General features: G+C 43.2%; 1 long non-coding RNA gene across 1 annotated transcript; it reads left to right on the top strand.

Annotated features, from left to right (window-relative positions):
* Nucleotides 1–19,152: 19,152 nt before the first annotated feature.
* LOC124175392 lies at nucleotides 19,153–22,428 on the top strand. The gene is made up of 3 exons (XR_006869153.1): nucleotides 19,153–19,924; nucleotides 20,866–21,001; nucleotides 21,871–22,428. It is a non-coding gene; the product is annotated as an uncharacterized LOC124175392 (long non-coding RNA).
* Nucleotides 22,429–25,784: the final 3,356 nt, after the last annotated feature.

The following is a 25,784-nucleotide window of genomic DNA, read 5'->3' as shown; positions in this document are numbered from 1 at the left end:
TGGCACCTATATTAGATCAGACTTGGATCTCGAATCCCGGAAGTGCGGGTATCGCTGCCTCAAAGAAAGCAGGACAGCTGTCGACGATCTCAGCGCTTTAAATTTCCACCGATTTTTTGTAGCTGATGAAGATGAAGGATTGATTTTTTTCACGATTTTTTTCAGAAAAATTTTTAGTTCCGGTTATCGCTCGGTCCTTGACCATTTTCATTTTTTACCACAATCGAAAAATATAGTTCTAGGTAGAAAATGAAAATTAGTTTTCTAGTATCCGTTACTATTCTTTCTCATTACGATCACTGTTGATCTATTTTATAATTCCAACAATATTCAAACAGTTTTTTTAACGATACCTGTTTTACTCAATTTTTCTAGTCGTACGAAACGCCGAATTCCGAGACGAAAGTAATCCTGACTCTTCGATCTCCGATCTCTCATCTCCGGGGCGAAGGAATGCCGATTTCTCAGTATGAAACGAGCTCTCGCTGGCTGTAGTGGGAATACCCTGAGTGAACTGGATCTAGTAGATATACGAAATACGGAAATCGAGTGAAAGAACGACGTGCAAGAAGTAGACACGTGGAAGAAATCAAGGAATCGCCAAGAAATTCTCTAAGACATATTTGCGATTCTTCCTCGAACCGGATAAATCGTGAAGAAAAAAAAGTCCTGATTTGATCCGAGAAACAAGTACATCTGTGGTAATTCAATGTTAACAGTTTTCAATTATAAATAATGCAAGTAAATGCCAATTCATTTTGTCAAATCGAGAAAATAAATTCTCCGCACATAATACCCGTTGAGATAAATTTATTCTTACGATCAGCTCGCTTTAGCGATCACTCGAGTGTGAATTAATTCGGAATAAACTGCGTTAATTGAGCCTGTAATTAGGTATATTTAATCATACGTTAGGTAGTAAGCTTCGAGTTCTTAATTCGTAACTATCACCGCGCCTCGCGTACTTACGGCTGTCAGAAGCTTTCCATATTTTACCTCAACGGCGAGGGAATATGATAATTAATAATACGTTCGCGCGCTGGATTTAATTGGAGTGGCACACGAGCTGCGTCAAGAGTGTATAAAATCAGCATCGCTGTGTCGAGTAATTCGCAAGACTGCGTCTCATCTGCGTTCTCATATATTCAGCAAGCTGGAGGGGATAAAGACAAAAAGGAAGAAGAAAAAAAAAAAAGAAACTAAAAGAAAAATCGGAGAAGGGAAAAAGGAAAACCGACCAACCGTTCACGGTGCTAAGTACATACCCATATCCACGCAATTTGCTGGCTCGATTTTCCCGGCTGCTTCTCAGCTTGCGCAGAGTTAATCTGCGACCTGCTGCCTCCGCAAGAGAGAAAGGAATTATGGCGCCCCCGCTCAATAACATTAGTAAGAAGGAACTCCGCTCCACGTGTTCAGTTTGAGATGAAGTGACGATACGCGTTATTAACGACCCTCCGTAACATCGCGGACGAGTTTAGATCGAAGACGACTTGTTTAACCGACTCAACGCAACGCTGAGGCGGAATCGAGTGAACATCGTGTTAACGAAACTAGCTATCGCAAATTACGCCGAACGAATCGTGTGTACAAAGTACCTGGATGTCGTGGGTATTTAATTCGTTGTGTATATTAGGGCGGAAATTTTTGCGTGGGGTTGAAGTTCCGATTTTAAGCGTCGTATTCCAGATTCTTTGACAGAGAAGCTTGAAGTAAAGGTAACAAACTTTTAAGAAACATCAAAGTTTCGAATGGTCCAAAACTCGCACGCTCAAAGTTCCGTCCCGAAAATCTTAAGCCCGCATAAAATATACCGGATTCAATTAACCGTGCGAACGATTCAAGGGAAAAAATGAGCAGCAATTTTGCGATATTTGCGGTTCCAGCTGTAAACTGTCGGCATGAGACATAAACTTTTAGCGAGTCTTGAACCGTTTTTTTCCAGCCTTTCTCAAACGGGCTGCGGTTGAGTAATTAGAGCCGTTCGTTACGTAAACGTGAAATTATTGCCGTGTATCATCCTGGCGATAAATTAAACGCCGAGGCATTTAAAGATTTTGCCTTCCTCGGAGGTCATTAAGTGGCTCTTTGGGCTCAGCTCCTGCTCCTGCTATTCCTGCTGTTGCTGCCGCTGGTGAGTCAAGGGCACTGAGGGTGCAGGACGAGATGCGGTCTCAGGGTGACGGAGGAAAGGGTGCGAGGAGCGAGAAGCGAGAAGAAAGAGTGAGAGAGAGTGAGAGAGAGAGAGAGAGAGAGAATCGGACGAAGCTTCGAAGCAAGGAGCGTTGCAGTTAATATCGCCGCCCGGCAGTATATTTTACGAGAGATACGATCTTCGAGATGCCTCGCTAAAAGCTACACGTGTTTATCAGTGTTAGACTCCGACTCGCGTCTCGACCGAGTCTCGCTTTATATATTCGCAATTTTGTCTCCCCAACGTGTCGCGTCTCGGAAATCGGAGAAGTGCAAGAAATTTCGTGTTTTTTTCTTTTTTTTTTTTTTTCTTCTTCGTAATTGTTGTTTTTTTCTTTTCTCGTTCTCGAATATCTCCTCCTTATGATTAATGTTTCACGGGTTTCCTGAAACCTGAACAGCAGCCACCAGGTTCCATGTCCTGTTTACCGTTTCACCTCCGACGTTTTTTTTGTATCCTCTTTATTACGGAAACAAGATATCTAACAAGAAGAAAGAAAGAGTTGCCGATAAGTTTCCTATCGATCTTATCAATGTTCGATTACGTTACGTCGTCGTGATAATCGAGATCACGGTAATTTAAACGTTCATCGGTTCGATCGCCGGCCCGTAGACCGTGAGATCATACTCGTTTATGACATTTCAGCAATCTTAAGTAAATTGTTCCTACACTGCTGCTGTATAATCGCATGGTGCATGTTTCATGGGTATAATCAACTTCCGGAATATAAAAATACACCGGCGTGTCTCAATTCTCGACAGTTTTCAACCATCGACGACTAGCGATGGCCGCTAAGCTAATAATAATCGATCTATAGATCGTTTCGTATTTTTATAAAACGGTGCATTTACGAAATAAAAATTTCTCCAATTTCAGTATATAGTCTTAATAGCGGAAAAATTTTCATGATTTATAGTTTAATTCCTAATATTTTTCAATTTCAGGTGAACATATTCATTTGTCCATTAATCATTAGACAAAATAGGTACTTAGTAAATAAAACAATCATGACAATTCACTTTAACCTTTTTATACTTTAACCACATAAATTGATATTTCGTTGCCTCGTTCATAGGGGTAAAAAATCGAGGTTGAAAAATTATTGATTACACTCGATTAATCGGGATTTTCGATGAAATCGATTATTTCTGGTAATTCTTAATCGACGATCAATAATAATAATAATAATAATAATAGTAATAATAATAATAATAACAACAACGACAACAGTAATATTTAAAACGTTTTCAACCTCACAACACATGTCAGACGAAATTAAATTATTACATTCGGTGCTTCCGAAGTTTCAATTTTTCATACAACACGCGCCGAGGTTTTTCATAATTCTGTTAAATTTATGTATTACGTTCTTTTTCTTTTTTATTATTATCATTATTATTACACTTTGTTACTCTCCTTTCAGAAGGAGAGGGACGCGCGTCTGCCGCTCAGACACGCGCATCACGTCCTGAAAATCGGCCCACATTACCCGCAAGTTCAAGATAATCGCCTTCTGGACTCCATGCTTATACGATCACCGCCTCGTACCTTCCATACGGTTGTACAGCATTCGAGTTAAGGCGCAAGCCCGGCTACTCCTCGCGATTACGTGCGCAAGGGTATACGTATAAACCTGGGCCCTGTCTTAACCACTGCAGACGATACCCGTCGCACCGTCATCCTTGCCTTTTACCCTCGGGCTAAATTCCCGCCGTTCTACGGCACCGCGCGGTTTTCTTTTTCGCTGCTTCGTTTTTCGATCATTTTTCCCGGCGCACTCAAGCTTATGCATATTATTGAGTCTTATCCTTCTGTAAAAATCTGTAAAGTCTGCAAAGCCAATAGTCTGTGAAATTTTAATTGTTATCGTCGTTGACAGAAAAGCTGGGTCAACTAGTTGAGAATCTAGAAATCGGCAAAACTTTTTCACATCGTTTATTGATAAAAATTCACCATCTTTTATACAGAAATCGATTATCAGCTGATTATTTTTCAGCCAAATATTTAGAGGATAACGTTTATATGCACGAATAATTTCTGTCGAAACTTTTCTGTTGTTTTTTTTTTTTTTTTTTTTTTTTTTTTTTTTTTAATTGCAAGCGTTTCTTTCCGTATTCATCTTGTTCGGAGATCGAAACTCGCTTCGATCGACGATAAGTGGATGCGATCAATTTGTGGAATCACGTTTTCTCCTTTGGGTGAAACGCTCAGGCGTTTATAAATTTTCAATCTTTCGTTATTAATAATGCATCCGCATCTCGCTACTGGATGAATATTCACGCGCAGAGTTTCCGGTTCGCGCAATATTCCCCGGGCTGCAATCTGCAGGCGGCTGTGTTATTTGCGCGGTCACCATCTCGCAATTTGCATTATCCGCTTTTTTCGCCAACCAAGTTGGTACGTACCGATAACTCGAGCTCCGGATTATTATAAATTGCAGACAAAAAATACGTATCCTAGCCTCAATTATTTCACCCGCAGTTGTAGAGGATAAGTTCTTCATCTTCTTCATCTTCTTCTGTTTCTCCGGTAATTCTTCTAATTATAAATTCACCAATTAAACCCGCGGGCAGCCCTTGGTAAAAAGAAGAAAAAGAAGAAAAAATCCGCGAGCAACTCGTTTGGCAAAGAATTCCGCGTTCGCCTCGCGCGATCGTTAAGACAGATGAAAAAATAAGGGGGTAAAGAAGGGAAAAGGAGAAGGGGGAAGGGATATGAAAGTGAAGAAGAGAGGAAAAATAAAAGAAAAGTACCCTGCTGCTGCTGCTGCTGCTGCTGCTACAACTTCTCACCGGATATATCTCGCAGACTCGAAACAGCTTGATGCGGGTGCAGGAGTTACCTGCCTACTTATTTAAGGTGCTGGTACGGTATGTGTAAGCGCGTGGGCAGCGCTTGTAATTCCCGCGGTTTGCCATTCCCGTCAGGAATTACTCTGACGCAAACAGGAAGCCTGCAGCTCATGCGGCTGGTCGATGTTGCAAACCTGAAACACATGTTTCACTGTTTCACGTTATGACTTTCCTTGCCCAATAATACAATTTTATCCGTCCGATTCCAAGCTTCTTTCGAACACTGAGAGAAATTTTTAGTTCCGGTTATCGCTCGGTCCTTAAATATTTTCATTTTTTACCACTATCGAAAAATATTGTTCCAGGTAGAAAATGAAAATTACTTTATTTAAAATTACTACCGAAAACTCTAATATCCGTTACTATTCTTTATCATTACGATCACCGTTGCTACATTTTCTTGCAACTGTTGCGAAAATTTAACGCTTGTGCAACGATAAATTGGCGTTAAAGCCTTGTTTAACTAAAAAGTAGAGTAAATCTCGCGAACTGATCTTGCGTTGCAATTACCGAAAAAGGATCGACGATAGCGCAAAATGGTTAGGCGTACCTCGTTTTCGTAATTTCATAGTATTTTTAGGGGCGAAGTTGAAGTTCCGAATTTTAAAAGTTCCGAAAGCGCCTAATTCAGGGTTTCTTGGTGGTGAAACCTGAAATAAAGTGATCAAACTTAGCAGAAACGACAAAGTTTCGAATGGTCGGAAAGCCGATAGCTCAAAGTTTCGAAAAGTAAAGTTCCGACAGAGCAGAATTCCGAAAATTAAAATATTCTCACAGAGCGTAGTTTACTCAAAGACTGGCTATAAAAAATGAGAACAACCGAAAATCAGAATAACCAGAATTCCGAGCGTAAAAAATATCGAAAATGTAAAAAAAAAGAAAGATTTCAGCGAGTCGGAAATTCACCGAACAAAAAATCTTGGATGGTTCGTAATTGCGATGTTTCAGATTTTGAAATCTTCTCATTCTCGCACTTTCGGGACTTTGTGCGTCGGTTTTCGAACTATTCGAACCTTTCATGGTTCGTCAAAGTTTGACGACATTACTTCAAGTTTCCCCTATTTTTATCCCAATTCACATGCAACTCGGAAAAAATCGGTAAGGAATCGAAACCATCTTTTGCTGCAGATCGCAGTTTTTGCATTGAAAATATTATCGCGAGGCGATACGTAATAAATATGAATTTCATTGCAACAGGATACCTACTCAAGTACTGTACGCAGATGTCGCTGCAAAGTGTTGAATCGGGGATGTAAATCGAGGTATCGTGATGCGAACAACCTGAACAAACTTCCTGGTCCATCCGTCCCGCAGCTAGAAGCACCGCATTGTCCGAGGCTGAGAAATTTTCGCACCAAGTTCACAGCGAGCTCGCGAAAGCACTTCAAATATGCGCTCAACGATAGGACATAAACGTCACGCATGCTGCATCATGTGGGCGATAACCGGGAGAGATATCGCTACATTGCAAGCCTGCCCATTTCGCTCGTTTTCAACGTTTATATAACTCGATCCGTCAGAGATTACGCGAAGCGTGGGCGAGCCCGATTGTTTCCCTATTCCTAGCGCCCGTAAACGTTTACGAGGGTCAAATGCCGATCGCGTAGTAATTTGCATGGGGTTTCAGAGTCGCGAGGTCGAATTCAGGATATCAGTCAAAATTTGCAAGGATAAATTCTTTTTCGTAAACTTTCAGAAGTTATTAAAAATATCGCGAATTCATTTTGACAATTCTCTAGACGATTAGCCTGAATTTCATTAGTTGAGAATTTTTAACCCAGGCTCATATTTTGAAACTACGAGAACCCGATTCGGCGCTTGATTTTCTGCCTCTTTCTCTCACCTTGATTCCGATCGTACGCGTGTTCTTTTAAAACTAAATCTATGCATTAGGTTGGTTGACTTTTTCACTTTTGTTTTTTTATTAAGGTGTCAATTGAAATATTTGTGACAAATACTGTACATATATATGTATATATATATATATTATTTTATTTTTTTCTTATCGCGGTCCAATTAATCTTTGTTCGTAAAAATCATTACTGACAACGAAAAATGGACGTTAAGGTGACGCGATACTCCTATTTCGGTAACAAAAACTGTTATCCAAATTTCTCCGAGACGATTAATCTTTCGGATAAAAGACGAGAACACCCAACTGCGGAATTGTTAGACGCAGTTTGTCGTTGATTGGTGAACGATTAATCGGACCACGATACAAAAATAACAAACTAATACATACACAAGTCCGTAAGGTGAACACATAATAATAATTAGATGATATTACAATAATTTATAGCTACCTCTAAATATTTTCCCACCTTCTCCAGGTTTTACTACAATTTTTTTTTTTTCAGTATTCGTCACAAATACTTCAAGTGGCATCTCAAAAGAAAAATGTTAAAGAATGAACCACCCTAGTATATATGTATAGGTATGAAGTACGGTGCTGAGCTAATCCGACGTCGGCGATGCTACTCCTTGGGCCTTGACTCGAGACGATCGTGATCTCTTTTACTTTGACGGCATCGCGTAAGCGTCTTAATCTGCTCGACCAGAGCTGAGTGATCGGTCAGAGCGGTTGCGCACTTGTAAAATAATTTCATTCGAGTACAAACTGGAATTTCAATGTTTCTCCAGCGATAAAAAATCCGTGAGAAAACCGTTTTTAGCAGATAGTAAAAAGCGATCTACAGATTCCACGACGGAAATGCTGCAACGGAAAATCGAGTTTCCGAAAGGTTAACCGGATCGAATGATCCAAGTAGATATTAGTCAACGAACCTCGCGTTTGACGCGCTTTCGATTCCTGGACCTCCGTTAGGACCCCGATTCGATTCGTTAATCGTCATTTAGTTTTGGAGTGCACTTACCGTAACATTCAGAGAACCCGGAGTTAGGGAACTGGAAAAATTTCAGAGGATGCGCGGCGATCGAGCGATCGAAATTTTCACTTCGCTCTTTGGGATTCGTGCCGATTTCATTCGAGGGAATTAATTTAAGCTTTATTGAGGCATGGTGCAGGTGAAGGAGGAAAAGGAGTATCGGAATGTCGGTGTGGCGACTCACGGTTTCGACACATCTGATTTTATTACGGATGTTTATGCGATCCCGTGTTTCTCGAGCCCTATAGCCTTACAACTGGATCGTAAAATAGGATTGATGGAGTGTCGGCGAGTAATGAGTCCTTCGATGAATCCTCGTTTCTTAGAGAGCGAAGACGGAAGGGAATTAGAGTCGCGATTAGCTTTTCAATTATCACTCCTCGAACGGCTCGCCCACTATGTGTATTACACCCAGGCCCGAAAAATGAATAGTTTATCCACGATGATGACGACGATGATGATGATTTTTATTACGAAAAATTCCTCTCCTCTCTCACGCGGCACAAGGACGTGTATTATAATACACACGTGTGACATTAAATCTTTTCGGTATCGTAAAATTCTAGGCTATTAAACTACGTGAAAAACAAGACGTGCCAGTATTATACCTACCACTAAACTTTGGATCCCGTACATTAACGGTTCAAACTGGGTGGGTATACAAGCGGTTCGTGTACCAAATATTCGAGTCCGTATTTCGCGTCGAATGCTAGAAGAGAAATGGATAAAACCGGTGATTCAATGGCGGATGCGATCCACTGGCCGTCCTCTGATTTACGTCTTCTCTATTGGCGTGAGAAAATTAGGATGAGAAAAATTCACCGCCTGCGCCATGCTCGCGCAGACCGATGATATATCAAGCGGCCGCGAGCTGTTTAGTTCCTCTTATTTTTCACTCGGTCAAAGCCGCTTCACCTACTCGAGCAGCGACGGTGTTTCTAATTTTTCAAAATCCCAGTCGTAGTCTATTAATCGCCGGTAGTAGCTGCAGTTCTACCCCAAATTCACTGATTGAAACAAATCGCGTCTCCGCGTTGAACCAATTTGATAACTTCCGCTTAACGAGCCCGCCATCCTCCCACCTTCTCCCGTACCAAGGTTCGTTTCTCTTTGAAAACCTTTCATGTCCCGCTTAAATTTGACATACGGACGCTGCGACACTGACGCCGAACCATTCGAGTGACTTGTTAACTTTTATGATCCCCTGCCGCTCGCGTATCAATTCTGATTGTCAGTGTTTTGAATGTCCTGTTTCGTTTGATCGAAATCTTACAGGTAATACCGCCGGCAACGATCACTCGGCCTGCACTGCCTCCTACATGTCAGACGTCAATGTCCCGCCTCGTTAGCGGAGGATATCTCATACGCTACCAGACTTTGCGGAAGAGAAATCCCAGCCACGAATAATAATTATTTCCATTTTTCGTAAAGCGCTGGGCGTTTGACAAGTCGTTGCGCGCACGTGGTTCCAGGTATGACCGATAAAAAGAGAAAAAAAAAAAAAAAATGAAAAAAAAAAAATCACCTTCTCACGCAGTCGCGATTATTACCCATTAATCAAAGCCCCTTCGAACGTTCCGAGACCCAGAGGTAAGTATAAAACGGCGTTGCTGTTAACGAGTTCTTTGTTTCTCTGATCCTTTGTGCTTCCTGTCGCGCAAACCGAACCGACGCTGGGCCAATTAAGACATTGTCGAGCTCGAATTCTGCCCCGGTATTATAGGTATGAACAGTGTGCAATGCGGTACAATAAAACGGCTCGTCAAACGGGCAATGGTCCAATGGTAATTAGGTTACATCTGAATAGAGAGCTGAGAAAGTAACGGTCTCCATCTGGGCTGCTCCTTCTAATAATCGTGTTATTAACGATCGGACTCCGCAAGGATCCTCGTCCCCTTCCTCCCCCCTACTCGTCGGGCTTCTCCGTCGCAATCTTGCGACATCGTTCCACCGCCTGTCATGCCCTCTTGATACGCCATGAATGTATCACGCAATCGAACAATAAAGGACCCTAATTGCGAACGCAGACCCAATTCGCACCTGGATTCAGTGGTCGAATTAAGGTAGTTTCAAAGCCGATTTACGATCGAGAGTAGCGCAGAATTAATTAATCATTCGTTTGCATTTGTTTTCTTGATTTTCGTACTTTGGGTGGTCGGTTAATGGCTTTGATGAAGCTCGGTGAGCTTCGTCATATCGAATTAGCCAATTTCATGTGGAACAAAGGTCTCATTGAAATTCAGATAAACGCAGTTGAAATTGAACCGCGTCTACGATTTAAAGTCGGCTGGTCCGCTCCGTCGAATTCGAAGCAACTCAGATACCTCAATTTCAATTAACCGGTTAATTGACGTTTTTGACGGTAGACGTAACTGTGCAGTGAATGACCGATGGTGACCGGATGGTGAAAAAATAACTATAATAGCAGATCGATGATCGACGTGGCGTTACAATTTAGGTAAACGTTATTGACGTCCAGGCGTGACAGATTATTTTCAATTTATAAACGATGTTCCACCTGCACTGAAACAAACACCACGAACCGATTCGAAAGTTTCAGAAAAGAGTTTCAACAAGTTCCTGGAAGTCTGACAGAAATAAAAGTAAACGAGGATTCCCTTATCTTGATCCTTTATCGCTACAGCCTTTCACTTTCATTTATACCTACATGTCACAATTCATTTCGGTACAAGTAACAAATAGCCGTGATTATTAGGACGAGACGAGCGGGAGCCCTGGAAAAGAAATTCGACTTTGGTGAGTGATAAATACCGATATTACCAGAAGATCAAAGTTTAACTTCCACCGCGGTCTCTAATGGCGTATTAACATTCCAGTGTACCTATAACCAGATACCCACTTCGGGTTACGCCGAGCCTGCAACCGACGCGCTTTTCTAGTCGCATTCGTCGCTGAGCCCTGGTATCCAGTCACGTTTCCAAACTCTAATAATCAATCGATCATCCCCACACTTTCAGGGGACGAAGCCTCGGGCCAAGGATGCTGGACGCTGCTGCTCCTGATTCCAAGACATTCAACTCACCGAGTGGTCAACACCATCGCCATCGGCATCGGGTACTGAAACAGCAAACTCTCAACCCAGTCCTAACATCGTACGACTTGATGCACAAAAAATGGATCACGAATCGTGAAAAGCTTGCTGCGAGTCCTTCTTCGAGGTCAAGATTGACCATTACTTCCACTTATTGCAGGGCTTTCGATCGGGTCAGCGATCGTCCTGGAGCTTGTTCGCTTTTGTCGGCGTTTGTTCTACCCGGTGGAATGTAGGATTGTAGATCTTATAGACGTGACGGTATCCTCGGAGACGTCTGGCGCTACGGAGCCGTATTCATGCGATCAAGATCAAAGCTCTGCTCTTGCAGGTATAAGGCGCAAAGTATAAGGTGCGCAACAGGGCGAGGAGAGCAATCGTCACGTAGAATGATCCACATTACAACCAACCCGGCGGCTGGTTACCGGGGTAAACAACCAGACGTAGGTATAATAAAAGGCCTGGGCTTTTATGCTCGAGAGTCTGGAGAATGGCTCGCACTCTGACATCCTGAACTCGAAATGTGTCTGCTTGAGAAGAAGTACTACAAAGTGCTTTCAGAAACTCGTCCTCATATCGGTCAGTCGCCGATGTATCGATGAACTTTAAAAGGTATCACGAGAGATTTGGAAACGCGGATCTGCTGGCGATAAATATCGGTATCGAGTACTTACGAAGTCGAGATTCCTTAGATTCTTAGCGTTGGATGAATTCCTTGCTCTCTGTAACACCAGGCATTGCGAGGTGCAAGTTTTGAGTTATAAATTTCATCGATGGATGCACTATAACGGCAGCTTTTATGTTCTTATCCATTATCGATCTTTCAGGCAGCAGTGCTCAAGGCGTGACGGTCAGTCGGGTTAGATTTTCTCTGTAGGTTTGAAACGCGTCAGTTTTATTGGAAATCGCAAGCATCGTTCGGCAAAACAACATTGAAAGGGGTATATTTGCCATTAGCGGAGCTGGTTTTGCAAGCCGGAAATCTCCGCCTATGAACGTATGACTCAAAGCGATCTCGACGGCAGCAGCCCCTTCCCCTTTCCGTCCAACGTTCGCTCCATAATTATCAATAAAACCATATAAGATCCCTTCGCCGCGTGTGTCGTATACCCCCCGTGTCGTAAACCACGCGTGCAATCCGAGCCGGGAAAGATACGCGATCAGTTTTAGATGGTCGTAAGATCTCGCTCTCTGAAATTCACCACGATATTAAATTAAAGAAAGGAAGCGAAAAAAAAAAACACGGAAAATAAAACGACGAAGGAACGAATATCAAAGCCGTTCCGCTCGCTTTAAGTTCGCGGAAACACCGCGAGTCGCTTCCTATATCCGATACAAAGTGTCATTGTCTTTGCTCAAGAATCTTCGAGTCGACGTGTATCCGTATCGCGGTTACAATAAACCCGATCCAGATCATCGCCACGATCGTATCGCCGCACCTTTCTCTCGTTGGCGAATTATCCGTTCACTTTATCATGCTTTTCACTCGCTTCGAGCGACCGAAAGCGAGACATAAAAAACAAAACATTGAAAATAAACTAACGGATCATTTTTTTTCACTTAATTGTAATACTTAGCGCAGGGTGCAGACGATTATTACCCGGAGTTATTGTCTGTCGTCGCTTAAGGTTGATTGCCGTAAATAAAATGATTCTGAAACTTATCTGTCAGGTGAGCTCGCGGTGTATGCGAAAAATAACGATGATAAAAAGAAGTAGGACAATAATAATAAAATACAATATGCCAAGCTTCGCCCAGCTTTCGCCACTCAGGGAATTGCGTAGGAGGCGCGGTCAAGTGTGATAAAAGATTATCTCGCACCGTTCCCGCTTCCTCTTCAGCGATCCTGCGACGAAGGTGGAAAAGGCAAGAGATAAAGAGAGAATAAAAAAATGAAAAGAGGATGAAAAAACAAACGGATTACCGTGCATTACAACTCTTGGAATACACAGCGACGCCGCCGACTGTGCACCGACTGTCCAGAGTCAAGAAACACAGTTTTATTGCCGGTCACCTTCTCGCAGACTTCTCTCTCACTCTCTCTCTCTCTCTCTGGAATATTATTATTCTTAAGCCTCGGGCAAATTTTACGCCCCGCTACTCGTTCCCACTGCGAATTTAACGCACGCCCTGATTTCATATTCGCGATGCTCGTCGTCAGTCCCGTTTATTTAACCGTCCTGGAACACCAATAAGAGTGGAGATACGCAGATCCCAATTTTAGGAGGAATTAAGCACATCCGATATTTCGGGTGGGGGTTAAAACCTTTCAAGGTTAATATTTTGAATGTCGAAATTGCGTAAATAAAATAACGAAAGATGTATTGTTCGAAATCTTTCGTCAATTTGCTTACGCATATTTGAAATTCCGATATATCGGTCGTTCGAAATATTGACCCTTCCAAGTTTTTAACCCCCACGAGATTAGACGGGGAACTGACTAACGATTTTCTGAATTCGCAGTTCTTGAAACGTTTAATAGTTGGCGTATTGATAGATCCTCAAACTATTCCAGCTAAATATCTCTGAGCACTGCATCTCAGATCTTATCTTTCGCTGAAATGTACGATCATCTTTGAAGATGAATGAAATTCTTTACGAAATTTACGAGTTGACGAAATGCGTAAGAAGACTCTGAACGCTCCGTCTCATCTCGCGATCACTAAGGTGTTATATATTTTTTAATTCCGATGTTGTTGATTAGGAAAAGCACAGCTTTGAAATACCAGAATCTATGAGGCACTCCCTTCGTTATGTTTCTCGTCCGTCGACGAGATTCGCGGCATTCAAGTTCTGCAGTTACGCATAGTTGTATTTCCCCTTCGGGTAGTCGGATATCTCGACAAATCGTATCTCGGGCTGGTTTCTCCCTCTCTCTCTCTCTCTCTCTCTCTCTCTCTCTCTCTCTCTCTCTCTTTATGCCCCTCTCTCTTTTTCACCCTCTTATTTGCACCTACCCGTCCTTCTCCTTATCCCTCAAGTTCGTACACGCATAACTATACGTGAAGCGACTCAAGCGAGATGTGAGATCTGAGATTCGCGGCAGCTCATTAGCGCGCGAGTTGCCGAGGTGTGGAGATCTTCTCTGGACCCGCAGGCGCAATACCCTTCTTACTCCGTGATACAGTTGGCAAAGAATTATCTGTCGCTCTCGGAGATAGGAGGGTCGGGTAAAAATGAGAGGAGGATAAAAAAAAAACAGATTGAAAGAAACGAACGCAAAAAAGAGAAAACAATTTTCCTCGTTGCCTGTGAAACCGCTCAGCTCAAAGCATTGCATTGAAACAACTCAAAGGGTGGTGGGGGCAGGGGGTACAGGTTGACGCCATGCCGCCATTTTGTTACTAATTTCGATGAAAAAATTTCAAAATGTTGTTTAAACTATAAATAATAAACCCCTCAAACTCAAATTCCTTCAAGTGTGTTTTTTTTTTTTTTTTCATCAAACTCCTAAAAATAGATGTGATTTTAAACCACGCGATTTTTTCACGAGACCAGCTGCTGACGGATATTTTCGAGGCTGATACTTTGCAACGACTATTTTTAACGCAGCCCCCACGGCTTCGTGTTATCCTTGGGAAATAAAGTTGCCGGAGCGTTGGCTGCACGTTGCCAAAAGTCGTGCCGCGAGGATGTAGCAAAGTCGATGGATGTAGGATCCTGAGAGTGGCGAGGTGGGTACTCCTGAAAATACAACGAAGTCGGGTTGTAGGGCAGAACTCTGGAAGGCGACTTGTCGGCCCTGAATGAAACGGACAGTTCGACGGACGTATACAAGGCAGGAGCTGGTAGCCGAGGCAGCATCTGTTAGCGCCCGCATTCACATGTAAATAAACGAAAGAGGGCTGAAAGAAACCGAGGAGTCAGTCAGCGCGTGTAAAAGCTGTCCCGAGGGAGTCGGTGCTCGGCCCCCTCGAGTGGAATCGTTGAGTGCTGCTGTGTTGTCGAGAGGGAAGAAGCAGCTTCTAGGTGATGGTATTATGAAAAAGGACCAATCGGAGACACGACAAGCCGCGTACTTTTTTCACATTCCCTTTTTTACCCTACGTTGCCACAGTCACACTTTTGCCGGACATTTGTCTCACCTCTTTCCACGATTGCCAACTGAGGTGAGGCAACCCAAGGTTGAACTTTTTCAGTTGTAGATATCTGTTTGATCATAAGATTACCAAAAAAGTACATTTGTAGTGTCTAACCCTTTGGCAACCGGTTTTTTATTAAATTTTGGAAAAAATAAAAGGATCGATAATTGGGCTCAAACGTGTCCGTAACCGATAAACTTACTTTATACTCATTCCGTGAGCTATGAATGCACGTGTGCCGAAGTAACTGCAACGATTAGACGTTGCAGCCTTGAAGGAGGTTCGCTGCACGGATAGTTGCGTCAAAATCTTACAACACGGGTCAGACACCTCGGTGTTCGTTTCATTCGCTCATTTACTTACCCGCTTGGCGGCATCTTCGTCTCATTCTTCGACTTTTTCGTTGTGCATAGTAAACCGTGGAAGAGTACCGATGCGGAGTGAGGCTGGACCTTTAAACTGTGTGATCTGTTGCGGGGTAAAATAAATCATCGAACGTTGCAAAGTTGTTTATCGAGGCAGGTATTACAGGACGCGTCTAATTGCAAATTGCGCGGAGCTGAGGATCGGCGATCTCTTCTTCGGAAGGGGAAGGTTGGACGGTTGTTAGCGTGTTTCAGCACACTTCTAGTCCCGTCGACGCCTCGATGAAGCCACAGAGCCTCTACGCGAGGGCGCTTATAACGCGTGTAACGCTTGTTGAGAGGAATGACTGAAAAACGATCCATCATTTTTACCATCCTGGGAGATCGGCCGCGGGAATACCGACCCACCAGGACGCGGCGACTGGCGGCCGAGCGGTGCATGATTGGAACGAAAAAAATCTCCAAGGAAGTAAATGAGGGCTGGAGGAATGATCAAAATACGCCTATGTGTGCATTTGAAAGGATCCTTCATCAGCCGGATAACGAAGCTCCGCGTTTAGATTATACACACCAAGCCGAGCATTATATTATACCGTTGCACACTCTCCGGTAATCCTCCAGGTTTCAGGTCAACGTATTCTTCACCTGCTCAATCCGCGCCTAGTTTCATCGATCAATCAATCTTTCCCCTCCCCTCCGGTCCATACTCGCCACTTGATCGCCTGTCTGGCGTTTCATTACAAACTAACAACAAAGCAGCATTCGCTGTCACGGCAACGCCGTTCGTCTCGAACTTGCATAACCATTCTTATTCAAGTCCCGTAATTCACGCCTTCGTTGCACTTCCAAATTTCACCGAATCCAATCGATGCGGTCGAAAAGAAGACGTCTCGATGTCACGTTTCCCTGTCTTAACAAGTGGATGAACCGCGTTCGCTCTTTGACCCCAAGTAGAGCCGTCCAAGACCTTCGGTCTCGGATGTTTGGTCTTCCTGACTCTGGGCTGTTACAAAGGAGTAAGTAATCAAGCGAGCAAGTGGTAACGCATGGATGGGAGACACGTGCCACGATGTCAGTGAAACGTACATCAGCACGAGGGAGTTGGCAAGGAATAAGTACCGATCTGTGGCGGTGCAGTGGGCAGGTTGGCGGGTCGGTCGGATCGGCTGGTTTGTTCGTAAGTGGTGTGTGATTGGCCGATGATTGATGGGGGTCACGGGTCAGAGTGATCAGCGGCACCCCGGGCGATATTTTGCCTCCGCCTTCTCCGCGGCTGGAGCGAAACGTTAGTCCTTATTGCAGCGAGGTGTGTGTTTAAATTCGGTGTGTGTTTGAGCGAGGCCACGTGTTCCCGTTCCGCCTGCTGGAAACACCGGGCAATATCCTGCAGACCCGCGAAACGAAGATAGGTGATACGTAAAAGGCCTTCCAGAACGTTAAACCGCCTCGAGTACCCACGGAGTGGAGAAATTTGGTTGGGTAAATTTTTTCCCTCATTTTTGTCGGGACAAATTGACGAGCGGGTGGCTCGGTCTGGAGTAATTAGGCGCCATTAACTCCGGCCTGGGAGTATTTAAGTCATTTATTGTCTATCCATATCTGACTTCGTATATACCGGCGGCGACAAATTACCGAATGCTTCCGTTGGGACCGCGCATAATTATCTGTAAGTTACCTCATTATTCAAGCCGTTGATTAATTATCGCTATTCGTGTGCTTCTTGAGCTTTTTAAAGACAAAAAGAGGGAAATAACATCCTCGGGGCGCGCTCTGGCAACCGGATCTGGTAAGCAATAAATACACGGCGCTTGAACAACCTTGGCGAAATCCACGCGAGCGTGATCTCGTCGACTGTATTATCGCTTTCGAGTCCTCTTCGTCTGTTGGGTATGAAGGAAAAAGAATCCAGCGACATGTCATCACCGCCGGCTAATTTCTATGCCTATATACTTGTCTAGTGGACAGGTGAATATTCGAATTAAGCGAGTGGTTCGAAAGGCAGCGTGTTTTATCAGCCTCGTGACTTTCCTCCGAGGAGTAATGAGGCATTTTTATTGCCCAATGATAAGCACGCTTATGCGGCTTTGGTAATTTGGATGGTTAGGCACGGGGGGATAAACTCCGGAATACATAATCGATTCCGGCTCCGGGACCCAAGGAGAGATTGTTTTCATCCCGGTTACGGAATGACGCAGGCTGAGACAAGAACCCGAGTCAAAACCTACTTAAAAGGTGAGTAGTTCTAATCTAAATCCATGCGCATACGGGTAAAGGGTCTCAGGTTGCAGTCACCACGAAATGGCTCGAGTTAACGCGGACCGAATTAATATAAGCTAATCAATTTGGGCCTAATTGGAGATTACCGGGAACCGCACCACGGCTTGGATCTGTCCTCCGCGATTTGAGCCGACTACCATCGTACACGACTCTGGGGTACGTACAACCGGTGAGCGTTAATAGATTAATTTATAACTCCGGAGGAGTCAAAGACACCGCGACTGCGCCGGGCCCACCAACGTATAATTTGTATCGTGTCAACGTATAATAATAATTATCACCGCCGCTACAAAATGCCAACCTCTTCGGAATGTTAATGCACGAACAACGGTCCCCAAGATTTCAGGTTCTCGATTTATTCCCTCGGACCACATTAACTGACCGCGAAACTCGCCGACTACGACTGCTCAGAGGAGCACCAACGGAGAAAAAGATCATTCGGTGAGAGAATTGCCAACATACAGTTATCGTCGTCGTTATATCGCTAACTATACCGATTTTCGCCGGTGGAAAGCCTCGACCTCTTACCAGCGTAGGTACAACCGTCTTGACCAGTGTCCACCACGATCAGATTCCGAGGCTGCTTGTACCGTAAGTCTCCTACCTTGTCCTTTCTGCGTATCAAACGGACAAAGTCCCATACAAAGTCCCAAGTTTCTTGGAGCAAATCATTGATCGTGGATTCCCCGCTGCCTTCGCGAGGTATTGGTTACCACGCGAGCAGAACAAACCACTGCTGGTCTAGCTGGCGCATCGGAAGACATTCACTACTTGTGTAAAGTGAATTTTCAATTGAATAAAGGTCCTCTTTAAATGTGAATCAGTTATAAGTATACCACTGGAGAAAATCAATGTGCACACCCTGGAAATTGGTGGGATATCAGTGAAAAGTCACTGTAACGTCAGTGCATATGGACTGTTTTTTTCCAGTGGTATACATATAACTGGGCATCAGTGAATTTTCACTGATTCAAATTTAGAAAGTGGGTAAAAATGTCCCACGGATTTTTCAACACTGCGGACATTATTGGAGTAAAGAATCCGATGGTTCTCGAGCGTTCCAAAGATGTGCTCGAAGATACGTGAACTCAAATTTTTTGTTCTTGCAGAAAATCGGGGCGGGTTAGTTCATGCACTTCGCTATATCGACACCACAACCGGCTGATGTACGTAAGTCGCGAGCGAGAAAACGGTACATCTTCTCTCGGTACAGTGCAGGAGGTTGTTTGCCACGATGATCCGGAGGATGGAGTAGAAAGAAATGAAAACCCGCTCGAGTCACCTTAAGGTCCTCCAATCGCGAGTCCGGGAATCAATCAGCGATTACGTGACCGGTACTTTAGAGGAATCGCTGGTAGACCTGCAGGTCCAGTCGTGGGTGGATTAAAATTGCGAGTTCACGGATATCTAATATACCTGTGATCAGCAAAGGGTCCCTTACAGTGTTTGCGCACGGTGCGATGATTTATGGGATTCAATTTCGATGACGCTCAGAAATTGACGACGACCTGCGGAGCGGCGAGAAGACCTCAGGGTGCGGCTGACTCGGGTGTCCGTCATCGCTCGAGCAGATTGAAACTTTCACTTCAGCCAGGAGCCGTAAAAATTGATGCAAGCATGTAAGTGGGATAGGTGCCGGGCTCCTGGAGCCATGGAGGGACCCGAGAGTGACGGTCGGGGCCGGCGACGCGTGACTCGTTAATCAGAAGTCAACAAAAGATGCACATACGTGTAATTAAGAGAGGCGCAGGCATGGGGCGCCTTTCATCTGCAGCGGTTCTTGGTTTCTTACCGCTGTCATGAGTCGACGTCGTCGTCGTTGTTCTCGGGATCGCCGCTGCGAGAGAGTATCCGAGGCGCGGTTATAACGATCTTTGCGAAATTCTTTAACGCCTAAATCCGTCTCCGAATCCTTCGACTCCTGCACGCGGTTCGCGAAAAGCGCCATTGACGCGGAATAAAGAATACTGTGTGTTTCTCCCATTCTTTCAACCTCCGGCCCTCCGCCCCTTACGCCATTATTCTCGTGTTAAAATAACGAATGTGTACTTGCAGCACTCGCACGTCTCTTAGTGAGGGTGAGCTTCTGCATGCACCGTGAGACTTGGAAGAGGTGCGTCACCTTCTTGGAGATCCATAAATACAGCCTTGCTTCATAAGGCGCCGAAGCTTCACAGCGCTTTGCATCGCACGTTTCATGCTAAACTTCCGAAACATGTACGTAAAATCTGGTAAAATTTAAAATATCTAAATTTGGTCTGTCGCTCGAGGAAACAGCTTTTAATAACCCTACCATATTTCCAAAGGAAACGAAACTAACCATTTTGCAATGGATTTCAAAATTACGGTATTATTATCGATTACGTTACGTCCAGCTTATGTACAATAATGATACTGAACACTAATTTTAATCCTAAATACGTCACTGTAAGAGTTGTTTGTCTTCGGCAACCAGATGATATCTTGCCTGTACGAGCTGAGCTACGATGACCTGCAATAACTCGAAAGATAGACACAAGATGACGGATAGTGAGTAGTACGCAGAATTTTGTTGTATGGCTGCGTGCAGAAATTAGGTCTTGTTGATGTTTAGTTTCTGATTCATGCTCCGACTCGTACGAGCCGGAAGGATAACACAGCTTTAATTTATCGTCTTCGTTATATAGTGACTAAAAGATAACACGCACTCGCGATCTCCGTGTCAATATGCGCGCGGGCATGCAAGTATATTGTGCACGTGTAAGTAATACGCTGTAGGATTCATTTCACGCGAATTGTTTTCCAGTTTTGTTAAAAGCGCGTCTAACGCATACACGAGTGGTTTCGTTATGCCTGGAAGTATATTACCTTACGTTAAACGCAGAACGACCTCACAATATTTTCTTCTGCTTTTATATTTTTCCTAGAGCATTAAGAACGGCGGTGATGAAGAATTTTTCACGCCTATCTCGTCGGCGTTTACCTTGAAAGTTGGCCAAATGGTATCGCCGCGAAGCTTTAATGCTGTGGAGTAAAATCTCGACATAGTTTATGGCAGCAAAAGACGAGAGCGGCGATTGAATGGTACAAGTTTTTTAAACTCTGTAGCCACGGATGAAACGCGACTGTGAAAATTGTATCGTGAACAAAAAACTAAGTAACGAAACAATTTTTTACAGCAGTGCAGCTCGGAAGAGGTGAACATGAAGAGACTTGGGTCAAGATGATGAACGCTGTGCGTCAGGCTTGAACGTCGTTCAGACCTTTTCCTAGGCGGCGGCAAAGGGGTTACGTTACTTGGTGCCGTAAAGAAAGGTAATTTAATAAGAAAATTGAATATGCCAAACTAAAGGATGATGATGCTGCACAGCCTCCGTCAATATTATGGACCACCATCTGCCAACTAATATCGCATCAACTATCCGTGCAGTAGTTATTATTATATTCGTACCGATACCATTAAGAGTACGACTAATATGTCATTAATCAGAATAAGACTAAATGAAAATATCAATATCGAAATTCCATAAAAAATAACGGTACAACACAAAAGCTCGACGGATGTTTTAAACTGATCAGTGAAACTATTACCCAGTGTTTGAATCGTGTCGTCGCGTGAGACATTGTTAATAAAATTCGCTGAAACGAACTAAATAAAACAGCTATTAAAAACTAATTGAAACCTTTTTTCGTGAATCTCTTTCAAGAGAAATGTAACATAGATATTGACTACCCAGTGGAATGTAAAACCGCTTGAACGAATCGTTCTTATCAATGTTACGGAAAATATGAAATACTTGTATTCATACATCGAAACGTTTCGCAAACGCATTAATAAATTGTGAATAGCCGCGTGTTAGAATTACACTCTGATGGAAGGACTCGCATGGTTTCGAAGAAATTTTGCACAGCTAATAAAACAGCCGTTGGTCAATGACACAAAACGAGCGAGGTTGGCGCTTCAGGAAACAAAAACTCAAACCTACCGCACATTTTACGTACGCTTTAACTGCAGCTTGAGTATAGCTTTCAGTACAGCTTTCAGTACATACCGCAATGTTATCCATGTTCAGTGCTGCGGGTTGGGTCATAAAAAGAGCAAGCCGAATGCGAAATATATCTGCAAAATTTCGTTATGGGTTCACTTGTAATGCGATTATTAACGGTCTTTCTCCACTCTACAGGATTCTCATGGATTTGACTGACCAAGAAATGGACAGCTGGGAAATCCGTTAATGAGATGCTTAAACGTCGAATCATGGGACGAAAAATGGGACAGAAATTCCTGAGGACGGAGGACGGCGGAGAAGACAATAAGAAACCATTGGTGTAGGGGATAGTACAGATTTGAGATTAATTTCGCACGTATATAAGTTCCGAGAGTAATCAATATCATGCAACACTTTGAAGATTGTTTATACTTGTATAATTTGTGAAACTGTAATAAGGATGAAATGATTGAGGACAAGTATATACGGGATTCATTTATTCATTGATTTGTATGCAGGTTACATTAAATAAATACATTACAATATCATACATATCCTATCCTGCAGCAATACGTTGCACCTGGGTATGAAAAAGATCTTGAACTATACTAACAGATTACAAAAACAAGTATCTCATATAACAACATTCGATTCTGCTTGAAGTAAGGTATATTACACTTTTTCCGCTCACGTTATCTTGGACTAATACTTTGAAACTATGTGATCGGCAACTTAGAAATGTATAATATACGAACACCGTAACACTTGTACTAGAATGAAAAAATATTAAATAAACTGTAACAGAATTGGAATAGAAACTGTGAAGTATTGACTTTGTCATTTACCTTCCCCATCTCTGGAAACATCCGATAGGTATTTCATGTTTTGTGAAAATAATTTTCGTTCCGTAACCCGGCAAATCTGAAAACGCAGCAAAAGCAGCGTAGGACCAACAGCAGAAAAATGACGACGGAAAAAGCACCAGTCAGAAAATGTGGAAATCACAGGTTCTCGTTTTCTGGCTCCAACTTTTGATCCGTTCCTCGCAGCGTATTCGGACTGCGCCCATTCGATTTCTCTCGGAAAATTACGTCGGAAAAGTGCAGGAAAGAATTTCTTCCAGCACTTTTCGAAATCGCGAAAATTTTCGCCAGAAAAACAAAGGGGTTAGCCTTACTTTTTTTTTGGGCAAAAAACTTTTCGTCTCAGATTCGATTTGGATGACTCTTTCTTGACTAATTGGACCCCCAGAAACTCAGAAAACGCAGCAAAAGCAGCGTAGGACCAACAGCAGAAAATGACGACGGAAAAAGCACCAGTCAAAAAATGCGGAAATCACAGGTTCTCGTTTTTTGGCTCCAACTTTTGATCCGTTGCTCGCAGCGTATTCGGACTGCGCCCATTCGATTTCTCTCGGAAAATTACGTCGGAAAAGTGCAGGAAAGAATTTCTTCCAGCACTTTTCGAAATCGCGAAAATTTTCGCCAAAAAAACAAAGGGGTTAGCCTTACTTTTTTTTTGGGCAAAAAACTTTTGGTCTCAGATTCGATTTAAATGAGCCTTACCTGACAAATTGGACCCCCAGCAACTCAGAAAACGCAGCAGAAGTAGCGTAGGACCAACAGCAGAGAAATGACGACGGAAAAAGCACCAGTCAAAAAATGTGGAAATCGCAGGTTCTTGTTTTTTGGCTCCAACTTTTGATCCGTTGCTCGCAGCGTATTCGGACTGCGCCCATTCGATTTCTCTCAGAAAATTACGTCGGAAAAGTGCAGGAAAGAATTTCTTCCAGCACTTTTCGAAATCGCGAAAATTTTCGCTAAAAAAACAAAGGGGTTAGCCTTACTTTTTTTTTGGGCAAAAAACTTTTGGTCTCAGATTCTATTTGGATGACGCTTTCTTGACTAATTGGATCCTCAGCAACTCAGAAAACGCAGCAAAAGCATCGTAGGACCAACAGCAGAGAAATGACGACGGAAAAAGCAGCAGTCAAAAAATGTGAAAATCGCAGGTTCTTGTTTTTTGGCTCCAACTTTTGATCCGTTGCTCGCAGCGTATTCGGACCGCGCCCATTCGATTTCTCTCGGAAAATTACGTCGGAAAAGTGCAGGAAAGAATTTCTTCCGGCACTTTTCAAAATCGCGAAAATTTTCGCCAAAAACACAAAGGGGTTAGCCTTACTTTTTTTTTGGGCAAAAAACTTTTGGTCTCAGATTCTATTTGGATGACTCTTTCTTGACTAATTGGATCCTCAGCAACTCAGAAAACGCAGCAAAAGCATCGTAGGACCAACAGCAGAGAAATGACGACGGAAAAAGCAGCAGTCAAAAAATGTGGAAATCGCAGGTTCTTGTTTTTTGGCTCCAACTTTTGATCCGTTGCTCGCAGCGTATTCGGACTGCGCCCATTCGATTTCTCTCGGGAAATTACGTCGGAAAAGTGCAGGAAAGAATTTCTTCCAGCACTTTTCGAAATCGCGAAAATTTTCGCCAAAAAAACAAAGGGGTTAGCCTTACTTTTTTTTTGGGCAAAAAACTTTTGGTCTCAGATTCGATTTAAATGAGCCTTACCTGACAAATTGGACCCCCAGCAACTCAGAAAACGCAGCAGAAGTAGCGTAGGACCAACAGCAGAGAAATGACGACATAAAAAGCACCAGTCAAAAAATGTGGAAATCGCAGGTTCTTGTTTTTTGGCTCCAACTTTTGATCCGTTGCTCGCAGCGTATTCGGACTGCGCCCATTCGATTTCTCTCGGAAAATTACGTCGGAAAAGTGCAGGAAAGAATTTCTTCCAGCACTTTTCGAAATCGCGAAAATTTTCGCTAAAAAAACAAAGGGGTTAGCCTTACTTTTTTTTTGGGCAAAAAACTTTTGGTCTCAGATTCTATTTGGATGACGCTTTCTTGACTAATTGGATCCTCAGCAACTCAGAAAACGCAGCAAAAGCATCGTAGGACCAACAGCAGAGAAATGACGACGGAAAAAGCAGCAGTCAAAAAATGTGAAAATCGCAGGTTCTTGTTTTTTGGCTCCAACTTTTGATCCGTTGCTCGCAGCGTATTCGGACCGCGCCCATTCGATTTCTCTCGGAAAATTACGTCGGAAAAGTGCAGGAAAGAATTTCTTCCGGCACTTTTCAAAATCGCGAAAATTTTCGCCAAAAACACAAAGGGGTTAGCCTTACTTTTTTTTTGGGCAAAAAACTTTTGGTCTCAGATTCTATTTGGATGACTCTTTCTTGACTAATTGGATCCTCAGCAACTCAGAAAACGCAGCAAAAGCATCGTAGGACCAACAGCAGAGAAATGACGACGGAAAAAGCAGCAGTCAAAAAATGTGGAAATCGCAGGTTCTTGTTTTTTGGCTCCAACTTTTGATGCGTTGCTCGCAGCGTATTCGGACTGCGCCCAATCGATTTCTCTCGGAAAATTACGTCGGAAAAGTGCAGGAAAGAATTTCTTCCAGCACTTTTCGAAATCGCGAAAATTTTCGCCAAAAAAACAAAGGGGTTAGCCTTACTTTTTTTTTGGGCAAAAAACTTTTGGTCTCAGATTCGATTTAAATGAGCCTTACCTGACAAATTGGACCCCCAGCAACTCAGAAAACGCAGCAGAAGTAGCGTAGGACCAACAGCAGAGAAATGACGACGGAAAAAGCACCAGTCAAAAAATGTGGAAATCGCAGGTTCTTGTTTTTTGGCTCCAACTTTTGATCCGTTGCTCGCAGCGTATTCGGACTGCGCCCATTCGATTTCTCTCGGAAAATTACGTCGGAAAAGTGCAGGAAAGAATTTCTTCCAGCACTTTTCGAAATCGCGAAAATTTTCGCTAAAAAAACAAAGGGGTTAGCCTTACTTTTTTTTTGGGCAAAAAACTTTTGGTCTCAGATTCTATTTGGATGACGCTTTCTTGACTAATTGGATCCTCAGCAACTCAGAAAACGCAGCAAAAGCATCGTAGGACCAACAGCAGAGAAATGACGACGGAAAAAGCAGCAGTCAAAAAATGTGGAAATCGCAGGTTCTTGTTTTTTGGCTCCAACTTTTGATCCGTTGCTCGCAGCGTATTCGGACTGCGCCCAATCGATTTCTCTCGGAAAATTACGTCG

This window comes from Neodiprion fabricii, chromosome 2 (assembly GCF_021155785.1).
Source record: "Neodiprion fabricii isolate iyNeoFabr1 chromosome 2, iyNeoFabr1.1, whole genome shotgun sequence".
In the NCBI taxonomy this organism is placed as follows: Eukaryota; Metazoa; Arthropoda; class Insecta; order Hymenoptera; family Diprionidae; genus Neodiprion; species Neodiprion fabricii.
Note: the sequence above shows the minus strand (reverse complement) of the source record. Positions and strands in the feature narration are given on the sequence as shown.